The following is an 18,509-nucleotide window of genomic DNA, read 5'->3' as shown; positions in this document are numbered from 1 at the left end:
GTTACAATCTCCAACCAATACTATTCTATTATTTCTATAGGTACCTGCAATCTCTCTTCACATCTGCTTCTCTCGTACCCACTGGCTATTTGGGGATCCAGAACACCATCCCAGCAGACTGACCATCTCGTTTTTGTTTCTAACTTCTAACCATATGACCTCATTTGATCATCCCGAAAGAGTATGCTCTCTAAGCACGGTTGTTATGTCCTTCCTTATCAATAAGGCAGCTGCCCGTCCCCACTTACTTGTCCTCCTGTCACGCCTGTACCTCGTGTGTCCTGGAACACTGAGCTGCCAGGCCTGCCCTTCTCTCAGCCATGTTTCTGTTATGGCTATAATATCCCAATCCCTAGAGCCAATCCATGCTCTGAGCTCGTCTGCCTTACCAGTCAGACCTCGTGTGTTGAGATAAATGTCCTTTAAACCAGAAGTCTTTTCCCTCCCTATACTGTGCCCCGGATATCCTGAATAAGAAACTTGCTCTTGATGGCTGATGTATTTTCCCCTGACTGGTTGATAATACCTCTCTTACTCAGAGTCCAAACCCCTGCCAAACTAGTTCAAACCCTCCAGGGTAAGACAAGCAAATCTCCACCCAGGGATACTGGTGCCCTTCTGGTTCAAGTCAAACCCGCCACCCCCCCTTGTTCAGGTTACTTTTACCCCAGAAGAGATCCCAATAATCCAGGAACTGACAACTCTACCGCTACACCAGCTCCTCAGCCACACCTCCATCTGGCCTATCTTGCTACTTCTATCTTCAAAGGCACATGGCACTGGGAGGAATCTGGTGATCACACTCCTTGAGGTAATGCTTTTTAACTTCTTTCCTCACTCCCTGTACATTTTTCACAGGATCCCATCCGCTTGACTAACTGTGTCATGTGGACCGATATGTTAAAGTGATACAGTGAGAATTCATGGCCAGTGTGGTCCTGACAAGGGAATAGTCAAAGCAGCAAGTGCAGCAAATACTGGTTAAGCGATCTCGTGAGTTTGATAAAGAAAATACAGTGCAATAAACTCAGGTGAAGCCATTCGAAAGTATATAGTCTGCAAGGGGGCTCCTTAAAAATGAAGGACAAACAATGGCCATTAAACATCCTTGGTAGATAGTGTTAAGGAAAAGCCATAAGGTATTTTAGCAGTATAGTTAGAATAAGAAGTTACTGGGGAAAGTGTGGGATCTGTTAGAAAGCAAAGGGACAATCGGTACATGGAGCCAGAGGAAGTAGGTGAGGTCGTCAATGAATACTTCCCATCTGTATTCACACAGGAGAAAGGCATTGTAGCTGGAGATTTCAATAGACAATAGGTGCAGGAGTTGGCCATTCAGCCCTTCGAGCCTGCACCACCATTCAATATGATCATGGCTGATCATTCCTAATTAATATCCTATTCCTGCCTTATCTCCATAACCCTTGATTCCACTATCTTTGAGAGCTCTATCCAATTCTTTCTTAAATGAATCCAGAGACTGGGCCTCCACTGCCCTCTGGGGCATAGCATTCCACGAAGCCACCACTCTCCGAGTGAAGAAGTTTCTCCTCATCTCTGTCCTAAATGGTCTACACCGTATTTTCAAGCTGTGTCCTCTGGTTCGGCACTCACCCATCAGCGGAAACATGTTTCCTGCTGCCAGAGTGCCCAATCCTTTCATAATCTTATATGTCTCAATCAGATACCCTCTCAGTCTTCTAAACCCAATGCCCAATCGCTACAATCTTTCTGTGTAAGGTAATCCCGCCATTGCAGGAATTGACCTCGTGAACCTACGCTGCACTTCCGCAATAGACAGAATGTCTTTCCTCAAATTTGGAGACCTGAACTGCACACAGTACTCCAGGTGTGGTCTCACCAGGGCCCGGTACAGCTGCAGAAGCACCTCCTTGCTTCTATATTCAATTCCTCTTGTTATGAAGGCCAACATGCTATTAGCCTTCTTCACTACCTGCTGTACCTGCATATTTGCCTTCATTGACTGGTGTACAAGAACACCCAGATCTCTCTGTACTGCCCCTTTACGTAAATTGATTCTATTGAGGTAGTAATCTGCCTTCATGTTCTTGCCACCAAAGTGGATAACCATACATTTATCCACATTAAACAGCATCTGCCATGAATCTGCCCACTCAACTAACTTGTCCAGGTCACCATGTAATCTCCTGACATCCTCATCACATTTCACACTGCCACCCAGATTAGTATCATCAGGAAATTTGCTAATGTCATTGCTGATACCATCTTCTATATCATTAACATTTTTGTAAAAAGCTGCAGTCCCAGCACGGATCCCTGCGGTACCCCACTGGTCACTGCCTCCCATTCCAAAATGGAGCCGTTCATCACTACCCTTTGTTTCCTATCAGCCAACCAAATTTCAATCCAATCTAGTACTTTGCCCCCAATACCATGCGCCCTAATTTTACTCACTAACCTCCTGTTTGTGATCTTATCAAAAGCTTTCTGAAAGTCCAGGAACACTGCATCTACTGGATCTCCCTCGTCAATCTTCAGAGTTACATCCTCAAAAAATTCTAGAAGATTAGTCAAGCATGATTTCCCCTTCATAAATCCATGCTGACTCTGTCCTATCTTGTTACTACTATCCAGATGTGCCGTAATTTCATCCTTTATAATAGACTCCAGCATCTTTCCAACCACTGAGGTCAGACTAACTCGTCAATGATTTCCTGCTTTCTCTCTCCCACCTTTCTTAAAAAGTGGTATAACATTAGCGATCCTCCAATCGTCAGGAACCCACCCCGAATCTATTGAACTCTGGAAAATAATCACCAACGCATCCACGATTTCACGAGCCACCTCCTTCAGTATCCTGGGATGTAGACCATCAGGCCCCGGAGACTTATCAACCTTCAGACCTAACAGTCTCTCCAACACCAAATCCTGGCAAATATACATTCCCTTAAGTTCAGATCGTTCAGCCAATGTTACTTCAGGGAGATTGCTTGTGTTTTCCCCAGTGAACAAACATCTGAAGTACCCATTTAATTCTTCTGCCATTACTTTGTTCCTCGTATTATATTACCCTGTTTCTGTCTTCAAGGGGCCAATTTTAGTCCTAACCGTTTTTTTTTTGCCTTGCACATACTTAAAATAGCTTTTACTATCCTCCTTTATATTATTGGCCAGTTTACCTTCGTACCTCAATTTTCCTCTGCGTATTTCCTTCTTAGGAATCCTCTGTTGCTCTTTAAAACTTCCCAGTCCTCAGTTTTCCCACTTATCATGTTATACGTTTTCTCTTTTAACTTTATATGCTTCTTATCTTCCCTCGTTAGCCACAGCAGCCCATGCCTCCTCCAGGGATCTGTTTTTCTTTTAGGAATGATCTGATCCTGCAACTTCTGCAGTATACACGGAAATATCCGCCATTGTTCCTCCACTATCATCACTGGAAAGATATTGCACCATTGAACTTTGGCCAGTTCCTCCCTCATAGCTCCACAGTTCCCTTTATTCAACAGAAGTACTGTCACTTCCGACTGTAGCCTCTCCGTCTCAAATTGCAGATTGAAGCTTCATGTATTATGGTCACTACTTCCCAATGGCTCCTTCACTTCGAGGTCTCTGACCAATTCTAATTCGTTACACAATACCCGATCCAGAATTCCTTTTCCCTGGTCGGCTCCAGCACCAGCTGCTCTAAGAATCCAGTTCTGAGGCACTCCACAAAGTCTCTTTCTTGAGGTCCAATACCATTCGGATTCTCCCAGTCTAACTGCATGTTAAAATCCCCCATAACAACTGTCGTAACATCTTTGCGACAGGCCAGTTTCAGCTCCTGATTCATCTTACATCCGACATCCAGACTACTGTTTGGAGGCCTGCAGATGACTCCCAAGAGGGTATTTTTACCCTTAGTATTTCGCAGCTCTATCCACACTGACTCTACATCCCTTGACTCTAGGTCCCCCCGCGCTAGGACTGAATGTCCTCCCTTAGCAACAAGGCCATCCCACCCCCTCTGCCCGTCAGTCTGTCCTTACGATAGCACATGTAGCCTTGAATATTCATTCCCCAGGCCCCGTCCACATGAAGCCACGTCTCAGTTATCCCCACAATATCAGTTGGGATGGTGAGATTCTCAAACATATTAAGATCAGTAAGGAGAAGGTATTACATGATTTTGCAGGCTTAAAAGTGGATAAATCCCCAGTGCCGAATGAAATGTAACCCCCACTGCTAAGGGAGGTAAGGGAAGAGATTGCTGGGGCCCTGGTGGATATATTTAATACTTTGATGGCCACAGGTAAAGTGCTGAATGACTGGACGATAGCTAATGTGTTTCCTTTGTTCAAGAAGGGCAGCAGAGATAGGCCAGGTAATTACAGAGCAGGTAGTCTGACAGAAGGGGGAGGGAAATTATTGGGAACAATTCTGAGGAACAGAGTGAATCAAAATTTGGAAAGGCAGAGATCGATTAGGGTTACTCATAATAAATTTGTTAGAGTAAGATCCTTTCCCAAATTCAGCTGGGATTTTTATTCGAAATTACGATTGAGGATTTTGATGAGGGCTGTGCAGATGATGTGGGTAACATGGAGTTCATTACATTGTTTGACGAGGTCCCACATAGAAGGCTGGTCCAACAGACCAAAGGGATCCAAGGCCATTTGGCAAACAGGACCCACAGCTAGTCGAGGGCTGTTTTTACGATTGAAATTCTTTCACCAGCGGGTGTACCACAGGGATCGGTGTGGGATCTGTTGCTGGTTATTATATACATTAAGAACTCTGATGTGAAAGCAGAAGGTATCATTAGTAGGTTTGCAAATGAGATGAAAGGTGAGGGTGTTGTCCACAGTGAGGTGGATGCTGCCAGGCTGCAGTCTGAAGGTAGAGGCTGGGACAGAATTTCAAGACCGGAACTTAAGTAGAAACACCAGAACGAGCACAGCAGACATTGAGGGAAAACTGATTGTTAAAGTGCATTTATTTCAAAATAAAAGGCCTAACAATTAAGGCAAATGAAGTCGGCGCATGGATGAAAACATGGGACTGGAATACGATTGGTATGGCAGAAACACAGCTGAGAGTGGTACAGGACTGGGAGGTAAATGTTCCAGGGTACAGAGTGCATAGGGAGTTTAGAACAGGTGGTGAGGGAGGAGGGGGTGGAGTTTTTGATCAGTGAAATATCACTGCAGCACTTAGAGAGGATATTCCGAGGGAACACCCATTGAAGCTGTAATAGTGCAGTTGAGAAATGGGAATGGGTCATCAGTTTGATATGACTGTACTACAGGCCCCCAACAGTCAGCGAGATTTTGAGCAGCAAATATGTTGGGAGATCTCAGATATCGGTAAGAATGATAGGGTGGAATGGTCAGGGATTGTAACTTTCCAAACCTAGTCTGGGACTGCCAGAGTGCTCAGAGCTTGAATGGGTGGAATTTGTTAGACATGTACAAGAAAAATGTCTCAGTCAGAATGTAAATGGTTAGACTGCAGGAAGGGGTAAAACCTGACCTCCCTTTGGGGAACAAGGTAGGGAAAGGGACTGAGGCATTAGTGGGGCAACACTTTGGCAAAGTGAGCACAATTGTATTCGTTTGAAAGTAGCGATGGAAAAGCACAAGCCTGGTCCACAAGTTAAAGATCAAAATTCGTCTTGCTGCAATCCAGAAGGTCTTAGTGAACAGGTTTTGGCAATTGATTGTGGAGGCTATTTGCAGGTGAAGGGACATCAGGCAGGTGGGAACCTTTCAAAAGAGCGATAACATGAGAGTTCAGGGACACCATAGTTCAGCGAGTGTGAAGAACAATGCTGACACAAGTGAGATACACTGGATAAATGGGGGTACTGAGGCTCTGGTGAACAAAAAGTGGGAACGTGTCACATATAGGTGGCTGGATTAAGGGAATCCATTGAAGAACATAGCGGGTGGAGTAATTCGCTTAAGAGGGAAATCAGGAGGACACAAAGGGGACCACAAAAAGCATTGGCAGATCAGGCTGAGGAAAATCCAAAGAGCTTCTTCAAGCATATTCTTCAGGAGATTAACTAGTGGCAGAGTATAGCTCCTTGATGACGAATGGGGCCATCCAAGTGTGGAAACACAGAAGATGGGTGAGATCCTGAACAAACATTTCACGTTTGAACTTAACTTGGAAAAATACTGGGAAAGTCAGGGAATAAGGAACAGTGACGTCTTCAAAAGGCTCCACTTAACAGAACAGGAGGTACTGAAAGTTCTAAAATGCATATAAGACGGACAAATCCTTGGGAACTAATCAAGTATATCCCAGGATATTGCGGGAAGCACAGGATGAAATCGTGGGGTTCCATAAAGAGATATTTCTATCTCTGATAGCCATGGGTGATGAGCTGGAAGCCTGGATGGTGGCTAAGGTAGTGCCAGTACTTAGGAAAGGCTGCAAGTGAAAGTCAGGGACATCAACGCCAATTCGTTTGATGTCACTGATGCAGACGTTGTTGGATGCGATTCTGCGGGACAGGAGTTACATGCATTTGCAACGACAAGGATTGATTAGGGGTAAGCAGCACAGCTTTGGAACGCTGCATAGAATTCTGATCATCCTGATCTGGGAATCATTTCCTGAAACTGCAAATGGAGCAAAAATTGATGAAGATGTTCCTGATACTGGAGGGTTTGACAGAAACGGAGAGGCTGGATAAGCTGGAAAAATACATGGGGGAATGAGATAGATTTGGCAGATAAGTTTATGTAGAATGTGAAGACTTTTCTACAGCACACAAGTACAAAAAAGCAACTGGAGAGACACTAGGGCTCCTCAATGATCAGTGTGGCCATCAAAGTGTCGAACCACAGGAGATGGGCGAGAGCCTAAATGAGCGTTTCATGTCAGAACGTACTGTGGACAAAGACTACGAAACAAAGGGAAAGAAACAGTGATGGTTTGTAAAGAGTCTCCATTACAGAAGAGGTGGTGCTGGAGGTCTTAGAACACAAAGGTAGAGAAAGCCCTAGGTCCTGAAGAAATGTATTTCAGAATATTGTGGCAAACTATCAGCAGGGATGCGAACAGAAATATTTATGTCATTGTCCTTCACATTTCCACTAGGTGTAGGTGGCTGAGGGGTGACCTTAGAACGGTTATAAAACGATGAAGGGTACAGGTAGCCAGTGTCATTCCCCAAGGGTAGTGGAGTCCACAACTAGATGGGATTGAACTGCACAAGGATAAGATGTTAGCAGTTCTGGAAAGTGTAAAAAGAGGTCCCCTGGGCCAGATATGATGTATTCTAGGCTTCTCTGGGAGGCCGGTAAGAAGATTGATGAGCCTTTGGCTTTGATCTCTATGTCGTCATTGCCTTCAGGAATAGTGTCGGAAGGCTGGAGGACAGCAAATGTTGTCTCCTTGTCCAAGAAGGGGAATAGAGACAACCCTGGGTAATTATAGAGCTGTGAGACTTGCTGCGATTCTGGTCAAAGTATTGGAAAGGCTGGTAAAAGCTAGCATTTATAATCATCGGGAGATGAATACGTTGATGAGGGATAGTCGGAACGGTTTTGTGAAGTGTAGGTCATGCCTCACAAACCTTGTTGAATTCTTTGAGGTGACCAAACAGGTGGATGTGGGTAAAGCAGAACTTGGTAGTGCAGATGAGCAGAGAGATCACTGTGTCCATATACATGGATCATTGAAAGTTGCCACCCAGTTTGATAAGTTTGTTAAGAAGGCATTCACTATGTGAGCTTTTATTGGTACAGGGATTGAGTTTCGGAACCATGAGATAATGCTGCAGCTGTACAAAACTCTGGTGCGGCCACATTTGGAGTGTTGCCTATAGTCCAGGTCACCGCATTAGAAGAAGCATGTTAAAATATTTGGAAAGGGTTCCGACTTTTACTACGATGTTGCCTGGTCCGGAGGGAAGGTATTATGAGGAAGGCTGAGGGACTTGAATCTGTTTGTGTTTGAGAGAAGAGTTTAAGGCCAATTTATTGAGACATATAAGATAATCAGAGGGTGACATGGGTTGGACAGTGAGAGCCTTGTCCCTCAGATGGTGATGCCTAACATGAGGGCAAATAGCTTTAAATTGAGGTAGTAATTAATATTAATAATAAATAATAAACATGGGACAGATGCCAGCGGTCGGTTGTTTACTCAGAATAGTCAGAGCATGGAATGCATGGCCTGAAACAGTGGCAGACTCGCCAACTTTATGGGCATTTAAATGGTCATTGGACAGGCATATGGGTCAGAATGGAATAGGGTAGGTTAGATGGGCTTCAGATTGGCTCCACAGGTTGGCACACATTGTGGGCCGAACTGTACTGTCATGTTTTCTGTTCTGTGTTCTGGAGGGCATAAGTAGGAGATGGGAGAGGAAAAAACTTAAAAGGGTTAGGAGGAGAAGATTTTCAACACTGGGTATGGTGCAGGTATTGAATGGGTTTCCAGGGGAAGTGGTAGAGAAAAGTACAATAACAACATGTGAAAGACATTTGGTCAGGTACATGGAGAGGAGAAGCTTTGAATAGATATGGGTCAAGTGCAGGGAAACGCGACTCGGTCAGGGAGTCTGGTCAGCATGGACTAGTTGGATCGAAGGAACCGTTTCCGTGCTGCATGACCCTGTCTCCCATTATTGGAGGAGGAGACTATTGAGATAAGGCACGTTATAGATTCTGAAGCAAGTTACAGCGATAGGGAAAGTAGTCTGGAATGCATTACAATTCAAGTATGTGGAGGGAGTATAGGGAAGGGAGGAGGTTACTGGGACAGGAACTGTTTTTGGAGTTACAAATTATTGAAGCTACTCATCACCAAGTCATGCCATAGATAGAGTGTTGCCGAGTAGTGAGTCGTGGCACAACAGAACTTACTATAGGGGTGTTGATTGAGCTGTACGGTGCTCCCCCTCCATCACTGTATCTATGTCGTGTTTTGTTTGCCGATGTTTGGAGTTCTCTCTTTGCTCACGGCTCTATTCACTGTGTGTGATCTTACCTCACTGCAGGATTTATTGAAGACTCCAAATCTCCCTTCCTTTTGTCTCCCTGGCTGATCAACCATCTTCAATGTGGCGATGGACGAGACACCCAGCAGCTGGGAAGTCTATTGAGTCAGGCCCTTCCTAATACCTACAGGCGTCTGATGAATAGACAGTATGGGAAATTAGACTGATCCCGCGAGGGATACACATGGAGAATGGTACTAAGTCCAACAGAGATCTGAAAAACCCTGTCTCCATCCCTGGCCTGTGCTGCTGCGTCTCTCTGGAATGAAGACTTCAATTGGCTTAGGATCTGAAGTAGCTGCAAGAGTGAGAGACGCTGACAGAGGCGGCAATTAGACCCTCACAGTGAGGGATACCACATGGAGTGAGACTGAGTGATATCACCAGAGGGCAGGAAGATTTCATAATGAAACAATCATGTAGGAAGAACAGGTTTAGGTTCCTGATGACCTGGTATCAGTGCTCAGGAATGAGCAACCTTTGAGCAGGTGAAGTGATGGCCTCGTGGTATTATTGCGAGGGCATGCATCCGAAACCTCACCCAATGATCATTGGAGGCAGGTTTGAATCCCACCATCAGAAATGGTGAAATTTGCAAACATCATTTTTTTTAAAAATTGCAATCAACAATCCATGAATAAATATGAAATCATTGCTGATGTCCAAAACAATGTTGTTCATCAAAAATACACTCGGGGACATCTGCTATCCTCACGTGGTCTGTACGACGTCCCTACAGCAAAGTGTTTGCCTCTGAAATGGCTGAGCAAGTTACTCAGCTCAAGAGTAGCTAGGGCTGGGCAAGAAAGACTGGTCAGTCAGAAACACCCACATCCCATACCTGAGATTAAAAATAAACCATTCGGATGGTCCCACTGGAAGTGTGCTGGGACCAGTCTCCTGGCCAATCACGTCGATAAGTTTAGAGACAGGGCTTTAAACTGACAGAGAGGATGCAGGGACAGGGTTCAGGTGAAAGGAGCTTTCCAAATCCAAATAGAAAAGGTGAAGTTTTGGAACAGCGTGGGAAATGTAACTGAAGACAAGCAGAAAGCAATAGGATGGGACTAAGTTTAACTAAAACTGTGCGTCAGCGAATCAATTTGATGCAGGAAAGTTTAGGCAACAGTACGTTATGTTTTTTTGTGGAATGGACAGTCTCTGCCATAAGGTAGATGGATTTGTGACACAGAGATAAAAGAGAGTTAGACATCAGGGTGACGTGGTAACAGAGTGAAAAAAGGTGGACATAAATATTCAATGGTTCACAACCTTGTGCAAACGCAGGCAAAGTGGACAACGCTAACAATAATGGATAACAAAGGCATTACAGAGGAAGCATTTGGCGTTAGATCATGAAGTAGATTCAGTCTGAATGTAAATTCTGGCTACTACTTGCCAAGGACACAAACAGCGGAACAGTTCTAGGCCAATGAACAGCATTTCATTGCACATCGCTGCATTAAACAGGAACTCGCTGGAATTTTTAATAAATGCATAATGACAATTCAGTGAAAATTCAAAATTCGTATAATCTTGACAATCACACTGACAACAGTGATATTGGAAGGGAAGTTCGGAGAATTTTTTCAGTGTTCCATGAAATAACACATTGTGCAATTGGCTAGGGATGTAACTGTGTCAGATCGACCATTGCGTGATGAAACTAATAGAATGAGTAATGTCACCTGGAGAGATCCTCTGGGAAATTGTGATGAAGTACATTTTAAAGAAATATAAAATTTTTAAGTGAATCACAGAAAGGACAAGCTACAACTAAAAACAAAACTTGCCAATTGCATGAGTTTGAGAGGAGAACTGACCAAGCTAAACAATCTAAACAGACTGAAACATGTGTGTGCGTAAATGAACAGTGGCAAACATTTGAAGGAGCAGTGTAAATCACTCAACAAAAGGATGTTCCATTGAAACAGACGAAGCCTCATGAAGAAACTCACACCTGTCCCTCACCCCTGACAAAATGGATCATATTAGATTATGAGACTGAGAAGATCACCAAAAAGTACTTAAAATCCTGAAGTGCGAGTGTGCTTTAGGAGTAAGTTTTAAAGGGTTTGCAAAGGGTCTGTTAGCGGGAGGAGGGCAGTTGGAAGAGGAATCCCTGTGAGGGTAGAATGTCACAGTAGGAACAGCGAGAGGTGAAGGTGCTGGAGGTGGTGAGAGTGTTACAGAGAGTGGTCAGGGCCTGAAGTGTGTTTCAAACTAAGTACGGATTGTTGCTGCTGGAGAGGTTTGCAGAGGGACATATGCAGAGGGATAAATAGTGCTGTGATGAAGGCATATGGTGTACTGGGCTTTACTGGTAGAGGAATTGAGTTCCGGAGTCCTGAGGTCATGTTGCAGTTGTATAAGACTCTGGTGCGGCCTCATCTGGAGTATTGTGTGCAGTTTTGGTCGCCATACTATAGGAAGGACGTGGAGGCATTGGAATGAGTGCAGACGAGGTCTACCAGGATGTTGCCTGGCATGGTAAGAAGATCGTATGGGGAAAAGCTGAGGCACTAGGGGCTGTTCTCATTGGAGAAAAGAAGGTTTAGGGGAGATTTGATAGAGGTGTACAAGATGATTAGGGGTTTAGATAGGGTTGAGAGTGAGAACCTTTTTCTGCTAATGGAGTCAGTTGTTACTAGGGGACACATCTTTAATTTAAGGTGTGGTAGGTATAGGACAGATGTTAGGGGTAGATTCTTTACTCAGCGGGTTGTGAGTTCATGGAATGCCCTGTCAGTAGCAGTGGTGGACTCTCCCTCTTTATGGTCATTTAAGCGGGCATTGGATAAGCATATGGAGGTTATTGGGCTAGTGTAGGTTAGGTAGGTTTTAATCGGTGCAACATCGAGGGCCGAAGGGCCTGTACTGCGTTGTATTTTTAAAAAAAAACTCGATCTGCTATTCTTCAGCCCACTCTCCCAGCAGTACTGTTAACCTTATTTTATCACACATAACCTTCTTCACTGTCCACTTTACCACCACTTCCAGTGTCAGCCAAAAAACCTTACTTACCAGGAAACCAATATTCCCTTCCAAACCATTTCCCCAAATGACAAACAACAGGAGACCTACGACATCGCTGGTCACATGCCTCCAGTCAGAATAACAACATGTCTCCCATCACCCTCTGTCTCCAACCATCAAGCCAATTTTGTATCCAGTTGACTAGCTTCTTCTGAACGCCATATCCTTTTACACTGATTTGAGCTTATTACCCATTTACCATACGGAACGTAGAACACAGAACAGCACAGAACAAGACACTTCGGCCATGATGCCAAGCCAACCTTTTATCCGACTGTAAGACCAAACTAACTTCCATACCCTTCATTTTACTATCATACATATGCCTATCCAAGAGTCTATTAACTGTCCAGAAGATATCGAATTTTACTACCTCCATTGTCAGTACATTCCAACCACCTACCATTCTCTATCCTTTTATCCATCCTCCATTCACTTTAAAATTACACCGCTTGGAACAGCCATTTATGCCATAGGAGAAAAAGCCTCTTACTATTCACTCTCTCTGTGTTTCTCATCATCTTGTTCACCTCTACCACATTGTCCCACCCCTTTCTTCACTCCAATGAGAAAAGCCTTAGCCCGCTCAAACTTTCTTAATAAGAAATGCCCTCCACTCCAGGCAGCATCCTAGTAAATCTCCCGTGTACGCTCTCTAAAACTTGTACATCCTTCCTGTAAACAGGGGACCAAAACTGAACACATTATTCCAAGTGTGGTCTCACCAGGATGCTATGAAGATGCAGTAAAACCTCACTGTTCTTAAAATCAATCCCCTTGCTAAGGAAAGCCAACACAACATATGTCTTTTTAACAGCTCTATCAACGTTCATGGCAACTTTGAGGGATCTATGGACATGGACACCTCAATCTCTCTGATCCGCCACACTGCCAAGCATTCTGCCTTTCACCCTGCATTCTGTATTCAAATTCCACCTTCCAAAATGAATCATTTCACACTTTTCCAGCTTGAGCTCCATTTGCCATTTCCAGCCCAGCTCTGCATCCTGTCAATCGGCGGCACGGTTGCACAGTGGTTAACACTGCTGCCTCACCAGTGACCTGGGTTCGATTCCCGACTCCGGCGACTGACTGTGTGGAGTTTGCACATTCTCCCCGTGTCTGCATGGGTTTCTTCCGTGTGCTCCGGTTTCCTCCCACAGTTCAAAGATGTGCGGGTCAGGTGAATTGGCCATGCTAAATTGCCCGTAGTGTTAAATAGGGGGTATGGGTGGGTTGCGCTTCGGCAGGTGGGTGTGGACTTGTTGGGCCGAAGGGCCTGTTTTCACACTGTAAGTAATCTAATGTCCCATTGCAACCAACAACAACCCACCACATTACCCACCACTCCACCAGATTGGCAAACTTACTAACATCCACATCCAAGTCATTTATCAAAGTCACAGAGAGCAGGGTCCCAGATCCGACTGTTACAGAACACCACTGGTCACTGAACTCCAGGCTCAATGCTGTTAATCTGCTGCCGTACTCTGTCTTCTCTGGGCCATCCAATCATGTATCCAGACAGACAGATTTCCCTGTATCCCATGCCTCCTTATTTTCTGAATGAGCTTCAACATATTCTGCCATATCTTCAAAGAATTCAATAAGGTTTGTGAGGCATGAGCTGCCCCTCACAAACCCATGCTGACTGTCTAATATTGAACTATGATTTTCTAAGTAGTCATACATTCTGCCCATCAGAGTCCTCTCCAATAATCTGCATACCACAGACATTAGACGAAAGCTGTAATTCCCAGGACTCTACCTCCGTAACAAGGCCCGGACTCTAAAAATCTTCCCTCCTCTGCCACGTTCCCCAAAAGGGCACTGGAGCGTGGTGGGGGTTACAGAGATATGGAGGGGATATCAGAACAGGAGGATTTTGAATGCCTTACGAGGGTTGCAGTGCCAAAAGGAGGATTCAGTGATTGTGAGGTTTCATGGTAATGAACGCATTTGAAGAGGGAGGGAGGGAGGATTGTAGTGCAATGAAAGGTTTCACAGTTTTGGAGTTTTGTTAGCTCTGAAAGAGGATACTGAGTTGGGGAGGGTTTAAGCACTGGTGGATTTTACATAAACATGACTTTGCTTGCAATGGCAGGAAGAGGATTCAGGAAGCTGGAGAGTATGGGGTCGGACCGAGGTTACACAAATGGGAAGAGTTGTCAGAGGTGGAGGTTTTACAGAGACAGCAATGATCTGATCTGGAGCAGAGAACACAGATTGGGCAGGTTGTAGGGACTGGAGGTGTTTTCACAGGGAGAGTGGACCAAAGAGCCTAAAGAGGTTACAGAAATATGGAGAATTGTAGGGCCTGCAGGAGTTCTTGGAGATGGGGAGGTTAGGAGGGGTGGAGCAGTCTAAAGGGATAAGGATAGTGGTAGGGAAGTGCTGGTGTGTACTGACAGGGACTATTTAGGGAATGTAGCAGATTACAGAGATGATGCAGGTTGTATAGACTGGAAAAAAAACGTACATATGGATGGTAATCGGGACTGAACAGCTTTAGTGATATCGAAATTCTTAGGTTCTGGTGTTATTTAGACAAGGAGGGCATGGAATCTGACAGATTTTCCTGGAGATGAGAGCAGCAATTTTGATTGGAGACAGTTACACAGATAAAGGAGCATTAGTCACCTCCTCCAGTTTGGCCTAAGTGGGAAAGGGTTGTAGGGGAGGTTGTCATTAACACAGATAGGGGTGTAAGAGCTGGAGAAGTTTATGCAGATGAGTAGATGGGTGGAAATACTGGAAGAGATTACCTGGACAGGGTGGGTGATAGTGATGAGAGCAGGTTACACAGATTGCAGGTCATTTAGGAACTGGATTGGAACAGTCACAGGGACTGGAGTGGGTTCGACAGATCGGAGTGTGGCAAAGACCTGAGAAGATTATAGGGTCTCCACAGATTGATTGTGTCTTTAGGGCTGGAAGAGGTTCGGTAGATACAGAAACCTTAAAACCAATGTATACCACCTTCATTTGCCAGACCAGAGCCTCAGTATCCCTCATCAGCCAGGGATCCCTAAACCTGCCATTTTCCCTTCACCCTAACAGGTACGTACTGCCCCTGGATTTTCAGTATCACTCTTAAAAGCCTCCCATTTTCCTGTCGTTTCTTTTCCTTCAAACAGATTCACCCACTCAACCACTGCTAGGGCCCGCTTCATGGCCCCAAAGCTGGCTGTGTTCCAGCATAGCTCCTTAACCTGTGGTCCTCTCCTATCATTTTCTATAGTTATGTTAAAACTAAGACAGTTGCGGTCACTGGACTCAAAGTGTCTCCGACTGACACTTCAGTCACTTTCTGATCTCATTTAATCAGGGGAAATTCAATGTTGCGCACATCTGAGTAGAGTAGAACGATCTACATCTTGGTCAAGGAAACTTTCTTGGACCCATTTGAAAAATTGTTACCCATATGGGCCTTTCATTCTGTGAATGCATAAGTCAATCCAGAGGAAATTAAAAACTCCAATCAATACTACTCTCTTATTCCTACAGCTATAAAATCTCTCTACACATCTGCTATTCTCATACCCCCTGGCTATTTAAGAGTCTGTAATACAGTCCCAACAAAGTGATCGCCCCCTTCTTCTTTCTAACTTCTAAACATATGGCCTCATTTGATAACTCTTTAGGAATATCCTCTCTGAACACTGTTGTTATGTTCTCCCTTATTAAAAGCGCAACTCACCCTCCTCACTTACTTGTATTTCTGTCATACTTGTACCTTCCGTATCCTGGAACACGGAGCTGCCAGTCCTGCCCTTCTCTCAGTCATGTTTCTATTATGGCTATAATATCCCAGTCCCCAGAGCCAATCCATGCTCTGAGCTCACCTGCCTTACCAGTCAGGCCTCATGAAATAAATGCCCTTTAAACCAGAAGTCTTTTTCCTCCCTTGGCTGTGCCCCTGGATATCCTGAAAAGGAAATTTTCTGTCGGTGGCTGGTGTAATTTCCTCTGACTGGCCGATGGTCTCTCTCTTTTTTAGAATCCCAATCCCCTGGAAAACCAGATTAAAACCTCCCAGGTAACACAAGCAAATCTCCCTCCGGATTGCCCGTACCCCTCTGGTTCAAGTCTAACCCGTCCCCCTTGTCCAGGTCACCTCTAGTGCAGATGAGATCCCGATGATCCAAGGCATAAAACCCTTCCCCCTCCATCAGTTCCTCAGGCACTCATTCATTGGCTTATCTTTCTATTTCCGTATTCGCTGGCGAATGGCACTGGGAGTAATCTGGAGCTCACTACCCTTTTAGTCCTGCTTTTCAACTTCTTACCTATGTCCCAATACTCACTTGACCAGAACCCACCTTACTGTATCTATGTCATGTGTACTGATGTGCACAGTTACCACTGATTGTTCACCCTCCCCCTGGAGAAAAGGGCAAAATCTGACCTCTCCTTGGGAAACAAGGTAGGGAAAGGGACTGAGGTGTTAGTTGGGGAGCACGTTGACAAAGTGAGCACAACTATATTAGTTTGAAAACAGTTATGGAAAGGACAGTCCTGGTCCAGAAGTGAAACATCAACATTGGCCTGCACCAATCCAGAAGCTATTGGTCAAGAGCTTTTAACAGTGATTGTGGAGACTATTTGCAGGTAAATGGACCTCAGGCAGGTGGGAAGCTTTCAAAAGAAAGATAAAATGAGAGTTCAGGGTGAGGATATTTCTGTTAGTGTGAAGGACAATGCTGATTACAAGTAGAAAATTCTGGATGACTGGGGTTATTGAGGTTCTGGTCAAGAAAAAGGCGGTCCATGTTATATATGGCCAGCTGGATTCCTCAAAGAACATTGTGGGTACAGTAATACACTGAAGACGGAGATGAGTAGGGCAAAAAGGAGACCTGAGAAAAATTTGGCTGATAATGCTGAGGAAAATCCGAAGGGGTTCTTCATGAATACTAACTAGAGAAGTTTAACTAGGCACAGAATGTGTCCCCTTGACGATCAATGGGATAATCCATTTGTGGAACCACAGGAGATGGGTGAGATCCTTAACGAAAATTTCACATCAGAACTTAAAGACTGGGGAAGTCAGGGAAATAAAGTCTTCAAAAGACTCTGCATATCAGAACAAGAGTTGCTGGAGATTTTAAAATGCGTAAAAAATAGACAAATCCCTGGAGCTAATCATATATATCTGAGGACAATGGGAGTAACTCAGGAAGAAGTGCCCCTTAAAGAGGTATTCATATCAGTGACAGCCACGGGGGATGAGCTGGACGCCTGAACAAGTAGTGTCTCACAAACTTGACTGAGTTTGTTGAAGAGCTGAAAATGTGTTGCTGGAAAAGCGCAGCAGGTCAGGCAGCATCCAAGGAACAGGAGATTCGAGCTTATGCCCGAAACGTCGAATCTCCTGTTCCTTGGATGCTGCCGGATCTGGTGCACTTTTCCAGCAACACATTTTCAGCTCTGATCTCCAGCATCTGCAGTCCTTACTTTCTCCTCGATGAGTTTGTTGAAGAGGTGACTAAGAAGATACATAATGACAGAACAGGAGTCTTTGTCTATACTGACCACAGCAAGGCCTTGGACAGGGTTTAGCGTGGAACACTGGTTGGTAAGGTTAGATCACATGGGAGCAGGGAGAGCTATCCAACTGGATACAAAATTGGCTTGACAGTAGGAGACAGAGGGTGATGGGAGAGGCTTGTTGTGCAGACAACGAGCCTATCGCTAGCGGTGTGCAATAAGGAACAATACTAGGTCCACTGTTATGCATCATTTACAGAAATTATTTCGGTAAGAGTATAGGAGTCATTGTTAGTAAATTTGTTGATGAAAGTCCGGATAGAACACGGGTTATAGTGCGCAGGGAATACAGTTATCGAGGGGGATCTCGAACAACAGCCAGTGGGCCAAGGAATGAAAAATGGAGTTGAATTCAGGTGCTGGATTTTGTTAAAACAAACTAGGGAGGACTAACACATTTAATGGTCGAACTTTGGGCAGTGTTGGCGAACAGAGAGAGAGACCAAGGAGTACAGTTACATTGTTCCTTGGATGTGGCATCACACGGGGACAGGGTGGGGAAAGGGCATTTAGCAGACTTACTCTCATAGGTCACATCAAAGACTACATGAGTTGGAACATCATGATATGTCTGTATAAGGCATTGCTGGGTCCCCAGTTGGAGTCCTGCATAGAATTCTGATCCTCCTGCTTTAGGAAGCATTTCCTGAAACTGTAAATGGAGCAAAGATTGACGAAAATTTACTGATACTGGAGGGTTTGACGGAAATTGAGAGGCTGGACAGGTTGGAAAGCAACATAGGGGGATGAGATAGAATTGGCATTTTAGGTTAAGGAGAATGCAAGGAAATTCTAGAGCACAGAAGTACAAAAAAACAACTAGAGAGACACTAGGGCCCCGCAAAGATCAATAAGACCATCCATGAGTGGAATCACAGAAGATGGGCGAGACCCTAAATGAACATGTTATGTCAGAAATTACTGCGGACAAGTCAGTTAAAGA

Source organism: Hemiscyllium ocellatum, unplaced genomic scaffold (assembly GCF_020745735.1).
Source record: "Hemiscyllium ocellatum isolate sHemOce1 unplaced genomic scaffold, sHemOce1.pat.X.cur. scaffold_285_pat_ctg1, whole genome shotgun sequence".
NCBI classification, from domain to species: domain Eukaryota; kingdom Metazoa; phylum Chordata; class Chondrichthyes; order Orectolobiformes; family Hemiscylliidae; genus Hemiscyllium; species Hemiscyllium ocellatum.
The sequence above is the reverse complement of the archived record's forward strand: the minus strand, read 5'-3'. Positions refer to the sequence as shown.